The sequence below is a fragment of the Citrus sinensis genome, chromosome 8 (assembly GCF_022201045.2).
Source record: "Citrus sinensis cultivar Valencia sweet orange chromosome 8, DVS_A1.0, whole genome shotgun sequence".
Taxonomy (NCBI): Eukaryota; Viridiplantae; Streptophyta; class Magnoliopsida; order Sapindales; family Rutaceae; genus Citrus; species Citrus sinensis.
This window is the reverse complement of record NC_068563.1, coordinates 14468015-14477795: the sequence shown is the minus strand read 5'-3', so window position 1 is coordinate 14477795 and position 9781 is coordinate 14468015. Positions and strand designations below refer to the sequence as shown.

Sequence of the window (9781 nt, the reverse complement as noted above, 5' to 3'; positions counted from 1 at the left end):
GGAAATTATATATATATATATATATATATATATAAGTAAATTATCCTACAGAAAGTCCCCGTCCGGGTTGAGATGGCAAAATTGTTTAGGAATTTATTGTTTAGGCTTTCATGCTATCACTTCAAATGGAATAAATTTTAAATAATTTTTAAATTTTTAATAGGTGGGGTTTGATTTTGTAATTCTCACCTCAATCTTATTATATATATAAATATTTTTTAATTTTTATTCTATAATTTTTATTTTTTAATTTTTATCTTATCAATCGCAATGTTTGTAAATAATTTTTTTTATTTTTACCTAATATAAATAGGTTATAACTAAAAGAAAACCTTACATTATATTTTTTTTAACCTTAAAATATTATTATATTTTTTTCTCTCTCTCAAGATGTTGATCTCTTCAAATTTTTTTAATTTTGATACTATTTCAAGATATTATTTCAAACTTTTAAGATTTTTTTAAATAATTTAAATATTTTATAATGTGGCAACGATTTTAATTAAGTCTTTAGCTTTTAATTTACTAAAATCATTTGTTTATATCTACTATAAAACAAGCAAATGAGAAATGGGGTGGGGATAGAGAAATTATTTTCTACATAGAGATTCCCCATCCCCACCCCACTGAGTGTGCGTTTGCGATTAAGGTTGGGCAGCTGTAGCTTAAAAATTACAGTACTAAACTGTTTAGTAAACACTAACTGTTGTAACTTAGAAGTTATATTGATATGATTTTTCACTTGTATAATAGAAAATCTATTATATTTTTAATAATTTTGTCAAAATTATTATTTAAAATTTATATTTATTATATATTATTAATTTTTGTCTCATAGTTACAATTTTTTTCCACAACAGATACAACACCTCAATCCCAAACATGACCTAAATGTGACAATAATTTTAATGAAGTCTTTTTTTAAACATAAATTGATTTCATTCTCCCATTATCGTCCTATTAAAATTATTACTCTTTCGAACTAAATTACTAAAATGTCCAGTTCTAGTGCTATTATTTATTCAATATAAAATCGTTTCATTCTCTTATTCTCGCCCAAATAAATTATTCCCTTCCATCTGACTTCTCCAAAACACTCTACATGCAAATGAATTTTGACATTTTATGGGGGTTATCATAATTCAATCTAGCAAAAGGCCAAAAGTATTGAATAATTACAAGATACAATAATCAGATGGCGCATGGCAGATTTAAGAGGTAGTGCAAACTGAATGCTATCATATATGTGTGTGTGTATACATATATACTATATAGTTCTTTTCATCTTTTGTTCTCATTAAATGTGTGTGTATATATATAGTCCTTTAATGAGAACATTCTTTGTTAAGATGATGATATCACTAAAATATAAAACAATATAGATTTCAGTATATTGAAAACTATATATATTTTTTTATTTATTATTATGTTCAAATTTATATTTTTTATTTTTTACTAGCATCTTTTGTTAAAGTGGAGATGTTCTCACTTATATACACATACACACACATATATATGTACATATGAGATAAACTCTTGAAACAACAAAGAAATTAATTAATTAATATCACAATTTTATTATAAAAAATTATATTTACAATTCAATTATTGGTTTTTGTCTTCTTCAAAATTTTGATAAGTGTTATGACACTTAGGCAATCAAGAAACTTTCTACAATTAAAAAGACTAGGCTATCGAATTTGGAGAAATGATTAACACTACTACAAAAATGTCACTACTATAAAAATGTAAAATAATGACCGATATTTTATGACGGTTTTTTTTAATAACGGTTTAATGACGGTTCTTTTCAATAACCGTTTAATGACGATTATTATGTGAACCATCATAATATTTAACATTTTTTATGAGCATTATATAATAGAACCATCATTAAATATCAAATAAAATATACACTTAATTTTAATGACGGTTTATTTATAATAATTATCATTAAAAATAAAAAAAATAATGACTGTTTTTAAGTATAACCGTCTTTATAGTCTAGTAAAAAAATTTCGTAATATTAATGATGGTTCCGCACCGAGTTTTCCTAAGTGATGGCACTCTCATTCTCATCTCTTACTCTCATCACTCTCCTTTTTTAATTAAAATCCTTGCGGGGCAACAAACTAATGCAGACATTGTCTCGTCTTTTGCCATCGATTTGGCCCTCATTGAGAACCATACGAAGTACCCACCGAGCGCATGTGTTGCCGCCATTGAATTGCAAAACCCTAACTAAGAACCCACAGTTGATTAAGCCCGATTGAACGATTAAAACAGGTAATTTTTGTTATTATCTTCTCTTGCACATCAATTTTAGTAAAAATTCTTGAAAAAATTGACTCCTAAATGTGTAGTTAAAAACCCTAATAGTGGTTGTTGTACTGTATTGGGAAAAGGATTTTATTCTAAAGTTTCTCCTCTTAAATGAACTAATTTTTTGAAATGACTGAACCCTAGAACTATAAAATGACATGAGTTTTGTTCTCGAGTGTGGCTAATCACATGTATGCTGGCAAATTATTCACAATCTTCGATTTGGACATTGCTGCTCTAATTTTTATACATCTGTTGTTTGAGTTCGCAAGCTTTCCCCTTCAATCTTTATATATGTAATTGTATACACATTAGCCAATGACTTGTGGGAGGATTAATCATGTTATATTGCAGAGGATTTGATTGCTGCTTGAATTTGGAGACTCGCCTACATACTTGAAAAACTATTTTCATTTCATTTCAAAAGTCATGCTGTTGTTTTTAACCCAAATACAGCAGCCTGTCAGCACCCAAAAAAGTTTTTGGATGCTGTCATGCTGCTGTTCGTTGTTAAAAACAGCATTAGGTTTTAACGCAAATATAACAGCTGGTCAGCACCCAAAAATTTTCTAGGTGTGCTATGCTCTGTTTGCTATTAAAAACAACATCGCCTGCTATTTTTAACCTAAATGCAGTAACTGTACAACACTCAAAAAAATTTCTGGGTGTTGTCATGCTGTTGTTTGCTATTAAAAATAGCAACTTGTGCTGTCTTTAACAAAAATACAGCAGTTGGTCAGCACCCAAAAATTTTCTGGTTGTGCTATGCTTTGGTTGCTGTTAAAATTAGTAGGCGATGTTGTTTTTAACCTGAGTGCAGTAGCTGGATAGCACCCAAAAATTTTCTAGGTGCTTTCATGCTATTGTTTATTGTTAAAAACCAACACCTGGATTTTTGGATGTCGTCATGCTTTATTGCCTAGAACTTCTTGGTGCTGTTTTTTGCCTGTAATTTTTTATTTGTTTTGCTGTTTATTCTTATGTCCAAAGTAATTCCCTTTTTTTTTTTTAATAAACCGGTATAATTGAAGATTAATTAGTTGAATATTTATTTTTTATAATATCTTTTCTTATTTACATTTGGTAAAATTATTAGTATTTTTTTATTTGATGATGATGATATATTTTCATATCCCTCGTGGTCTGTATGGAGTGCTAAATGGAAAGGCTTACATCTTTATTAGTTTTGGAAATGTGCAAAGACGAGATGGACCTTGAATTTACTTCATATAGCTATAATTGAAACCAATGAATAAGTAACAACTTCTTCTCCTTTACAATCTATTTATTAGTTGTAATCTTAGAGGTAACAAATTTTAGCACCATTTACATTGTGTTCTTGTCTTGAATAAGCTATATATTTTTTTAATCTTTTGAATTTCTATTTCAATCCACCCACCATTTGATTTAAATATATTTTTGTACTTAATTTTGCTAAAACCACAAGTATTTGCTATGAAAAAATATATTTAAAAAATCAGTTATAACATGTTGCAAAGATATGGTTGAATCTTTTGGATCAAATTTATTTGCACAAACTCAATTTCTGAATGTTGGATTGTCAAATTCTATTTGTTAAATTTTTAATTCTTTGTTCAATTTCTTTTCCTTTGAAATTATAGTTCTTCAATATATTCATGTGTAAACATTTAAAGGGCCAAGATTTGAATCTCTAGAGAATTGCTAGTCCTTACAAATTTGTCTTGTTTTGTTTATCTCGCATTTGTCATAAAAGAATGTTGAAGTTATAATGAAATAAAATTTATCAGTTTTGCAGCAACTATATGTTGTTGTGGAAATCAAATTATATCTCTTGGAAGTCTTCCAAACTTCCCAAGAGGTAAACCTTGAAAAAGTTTGCATTCTTTGTGATAAGGTAATTTAACTTATGTAGTAGCTTGACATTCTAAATATGTCCTCATAATAATTATTAATTATTCATTTCTTTTAAATTTATTCTTGAGCAAATTTCTGAGGGCCCCCTTGGAAACAAACTGAGATGTTCTTGTTGTCTTTTTTTTTTCTAATAAGAAATTTAACAATCTAAGATTTTGTTCCTATACCCTTATATCTCTGATGTTATTCCAGTTCTTTAGATAGAATGATAGGCATCCATGCACATTAAATCAAAATAGACTCCTGAAATGCTACCTATGTCAGTTAATTAAATAATAAATTATCAATCTTTCATTGATACACTACGAGAGGTTTTCATCTTATCCCACAAATGATTTATTTCCTACTTATTAGCATTTAATTATTTTGTCTTGTAGATATACTATATTACTATCCATTTTTAGTTCTTCTTCATTGTGCTGAGCTTTACAATGATCTTAGGTGGAATATTATAATACTTCAAGGTTTTGAGGAAAAAAATACGTGTCAAGTGCAATTAAGTTAATTATTTCAGACTAAATTTGCTTCTCCATTTATTAATTAGTATCTCAATATGGCTAGGTTAGATTGCTGCAATAACAATAGGTACAAATTATTTACTTATTTGTTTGTGAGATGAAATTTGCTCTTTTGTGCACTACAAGTGTGCTTTAAAGGAAATCTGATCCGCTAGGTTGGTTCTGTGCTTGAGATTTCCTTATATGATGATTTATTTCCACTGTTGACTAGTTTTGCATCTAGATTATGACTGTCTGCTTATCCAATTTTTATGATTATTTCTTTTCTCTTTATTTTCCATGGTAGTAGAATTAGATTAATGTGATCATTATACTCTTCCATTATAAAATAAGAATTAGAATTAGCATGGCCTGAATTCATATGCTAGTTTGAAGATAATTGTTAGGAAGTGAAAGGAAAATGTTATCAGTGGCTACTTGATCAAGTTGTGTATTCTTCTTGATGGCTGAAATTATGGTTGTTGTACAGTGAGCATGATCTCTGTCGCTAATGTAATTTTTTCAACTAGTCTTTGTTGAGTATCCAATATTATAGTAAGCCAAGTTATCATATTTACGAGAAATGTTGCATGTGGGATTGTGGGAATTTTATGTTTGTTCATCCTCTCTCTAAAACAAGTAACTTAAATATAGCAATGAAGTTCCTATGAAAATGTGGTAATTGAGTTTTTTTCCCCCTCTTGCTTATCCATATAAGATTGACAGAATTTTTAGATTTATTCTTGTTCACAACAAAAGAAGAAGTTTTCTAGTTTCATGTCTTAAATAAAGAGCCTGTAAACATAAAATCGAGATTGAACTAATCAGTGTAAATGATGATACTTGAGATTTTTTTAGGCTCCACTTTTTTTCATTTACTTTAAAAGCTAATTTGTTTAGCTTTACCTTTTGATTTGAATTTTTAGTTTCTGTTCTTTGTAGCTAACCAATGAAAATGGTGATACTGAGGCTCCAATAAGTATTGATTTAATAGAAACTACATTGGTAAGGCTAGTTGCAAGGCAAGAACTGCTTTGCAAAACATGCAATGTGTATAATTATAAGCATTAAGGATTTAGTTTCTGAAGGGCAAGCTTGCTGGCTCGGTATAAATGTTCTAAGTGCCAATACTACCGTATGTAAGCTGAAAACATAGTCTCCATTTGCTTTTTGGTTTATATTTGTTTGTACAGTTACATGATACTGAATTTTAATTTGAGAATTCATGTAGTACATTTTTTCATTGTTAGGAGTTAGTTTGATCAAGGTTATGCAAGTGCTAAACTGTTATAATTAAGCTTGTTTGTATTTGAGTAATTTATAAGTAAATGATTATTATTTTTTACTCATTAAAACTTGTATGTTCTATGTTTAAACTTAGGGAGTTAGTGTTGCTACTTACATGGACTATAAAAAGTAGTTATTGAAGACTTTATGAGAAATTTGATGTTGTAGTATTTTTTTTTCAGATGAAGGAAATATTAAATATGTTTGTATAGTTTAGAATGCAAAAAAAAAAAAACTATGCAAATTTTAATTTAAAAAAAAAATTGAAGTATGGTAATTTTGAATTGCTATTTTTCCTTTTACTCATGCAAAAGATGATGGTTCTTATATAAGAACAGTCATCAAAGAACAATATAAGATGACGGTTTCATTAGAAAGCCATCATTAAAAAGTACATTAATGATGATTATTAAAAAAATGTCAATAAAAATAAATACTGAATGACTTTTTTTTTTATAATTGTCATTAAAAAATGACATTTAATGACTTTTTTTTTTCAAAACCATCGTTAAAAATAAATGGAAAAGTGCTATTGATGATTGATGTTTAAAGAACCGTCATTAAATGGTACTTTTTAATGTCGGTTTTTAGGAAAAATTTGTCATTAAAACCCTAGTGTATTTCGCAAATAATGACTGTTTAGTAAAATCATCGTCATTAAGAATGTTTATTTAATGATGGCCCTTGACAAAAAAAAGGGACATTAAAACTTATGTACCTTGGCATATAATGATTATTTACTAAAATAACCGTCATTATAAGTATACATTTAATGACGGTTTTTGAACCGTCATAAAAAGTGTGCACCTTTTAATGTCATTGCCTAAGATGACGGTTTTAAAACCATAATCTTGTCCTTTAAAATTGTCATTAAAGACCAATTTTGTAGTAGTGTAAGAAAATACATAAAAAATTACAAAAAACAACGGCATGTTTTTCATATATATAGAGTAGGAAGATGGCTTCATTTTACTTGAAATCATTGCATAAAATATGGTGGATAGACTTATGGATCTTATGCTGGAATGAGCCTATCTACAGATGTTTTTAGTAAACAACAACATATTGTTTGACATCCCTAGATCTTAATTGGGTTCCTCTGTTGGCAAATTAAGAATTTATAACTCCTTTTGTTCAAATGTGAAATCCTTTGTCTTTGCCAAAAATTAGTAGGCCTTAGCCTTTGAGTCAAAATATTATCCTTAATTTAGCGAATAGACTAATACAGTTCATGTAATTTACAGATAATGTATTCTGCTTGCTGTTGATATGCTTAATGAAAAACTAATGTAAAGATGCTCCGAAAATCTTCAATTTTGTTTTATTATTTAGGGTTTTACTAATAATTAAGATGAATTTATTTAGCTCTCATGACATTTATATATTAAAGTTTTCAATGGTGGGGTGTGAGAGGTCAAAAAAGTTGACTTCTAAAATATACAACTAGTCGCCACTCCTTTTGCAGTTTTGGCCACCGGCATGTCATCAACAGCCACTGGTGGTGGTGTCCCGCCACTATTGGAGCCCCACCCCACCGCCGGCGACATCACACAGTCTTGACAGCCCCTTAACCTGCCATCTTATCCAAAACGTACCAACTCTGTCATCGTCAGAAGTTCCTTATTTCATATGTGACCCCACTTGGGATGGACAAACCTGGCCACAGTCATGGTTTGATGCAAGTCGTAGCCTTAAATCATGTCAAATTGTCCGCTTTTCTTCACCCACTACGGCCACGTTTCAGGCTATTGGCGACATCCCCAACTGAACCCTTCATCCACCCCTGCTCCACGTCGATGGAGCCTTGCCTTTGCTATAGCCACAACAACCACTATTACCTCAAACCGAATCCACCTTATAATACCTTAGTTTTCATTTTTTGGCCTTTTACAATGGCTGTCACTAACCCAGCCCTTCTCAACGGTGCTGCCCCAACTGATGCCTTGTCCCCTTTGCATTTTGTGTCGTCAGTTAATCTCCCTAATCAGTAACCTACAACTTTACAGTCACGCCATCATATGCATGAAGCTAATTCAACTACTACTCAACAGCTTTTGACTACCGCGTGCAATGGTTTTCCTTTGCCAGCCACCCTTCACAACTTCAACCAGCCTTTGCCTAACCATCACACATCCACCTTACAACTACAATTAGTGCCTTCAACAAGCCTCAACAACCCCCATGCAACCTTGGTCTTGTCATGATCTAGCTCTCAACTTATAGTTGCATACATAAACCAGCCATCAAAAACCTTATCCCATGACCCACATCATCCTACGCCACTTATCACCAGTGATGTCGCGACTGGTATCGCACACACACAATGGTCAAAACCTCTTAATCCCGCAACCCGCAATCCAAACTCTAATTCTAAGCCCTCTTATACTTCAGCTTTGTAGTGGGCCCTGCTTCAGTACTATTCCAGTTAAGCTAGCTTTGTTGTATCGGGGTGAGCTTGTTGTGCTATTCTCAGCAGAGGAAGTAAAAGTTATAGCTGAACCGTTTAAGCTGGCCTCCGTCGGTAAGTTTTCTTTTGATTGCATTTTGATGGATATTATTAGGAAATTTTTTGTTTCCTTAGGGCTGAAAAGAGAGTTGTCAGGTGTCTTTGCTTGATAATACACATATGTTGATTAAACTATTCTTGGAGGAACACTACTCGCATATTTGGGTGAGGCAGACTTGGTATGTTAATGGTTGGGGAATACGAATTTTTAAGTGGAGTACTGATTTCCGTCATTCATTGGAATCCCTTATTGTGCCTATTTGGGTATCATTACCTTATTTGCCTGTGCATTTTATCGCTTTTAAGTCTGCTTTTTTTTCTATTATTGTTGCCATTGGTACCCCATTACGTGTTGATCATGCCGCGACCTCAATTAATAAGCCTTCAGTTACTAGGGTGCTTGTTGAGTATGATGTTTTGCAGCCTTTGCTACCACGTATTTAGATTGGTGAGGGGGATACTAGTTTTTGGTAGGATGTTGTTTTTGAGTGGGTCCCTGCATATTGTGCCTCTTATAAGCATCTTGGTCGTTTTGCTGGTACATGTTATGTTGCCGATCTTAGGTTTTGTAAGCCGAATCAGCCTGTTCGTGAGTCTAAGGGTGCCATGCTCGAGGATAAGAGCAAAGTACTAGTTTCAGATGCTGCTGTTTAGAATCGGGTGGTCGTGCCCCTAATACTTTGTCATTGTTGATAATTGGCCTTAGGTGTGATTAATTTTAAAAATTATTTAATTATCAAGTGATAATAATGTTATTTTGTGCTTATGTTATAATTTATATTTGTTTTTGTACAATATATTAGGAATTATTAATTACGTTTTAAATATATATAATTTTGTGTATTTTTATGTGTTTATTAGGTAAAATATTAATTTCACGTAATTTGAGGCTCCAAATAGATAAACAGATGTCAAATTTAGATTTCGGAGGTCCGAAAATCTTAAGATGAGTTAAGATCGGCTTAAAATTGGGTTTGTATAAAAAAAAGTTGACTTTTTATGTTGATTGAGCAATGATTAGATGATAAAATGAGCTTACAATAGATATTAATGCATGGAATAACTGATAATTTTAACTAAATCTCAACTGTTTATGATTCAATGGCCATGATTGTGCCATGCGGCAATGGTTGGTGAAGCAAGTTGTAAGATCTGAATCTTTGTATTCGGGTCAACACAATCCACCCATTAACTTGTCAAATCTCAACCGTTTTTTGGCCAAATCAGACGAGTCAAATGATGCCACGTGTGATGTTGACTTTGGAAGTTTGAG

General features: G+C 31.1%; 1 long non-coding RNA gene across 1 annotated transcript; it reads left to right on the top strand.

Moving 5' to 3' along the window:
- Window positions 1-2025: 2025 nt before the first annotated feature.
- LOC102620536 (uncharacterized) lies at window positions 2026-6012 on the top strand. Its single transcript, XR_372531.4, has 2 exons — window positions 2026-2286; window positions 5658-6012. It is a non-coding gene; the product is annotated as an uncharacterized LOC102620536 (long non-coding RNA).
- The last annotated feature ends 3769 nt before the right edge of the window (window positions 6013-9781 follow it).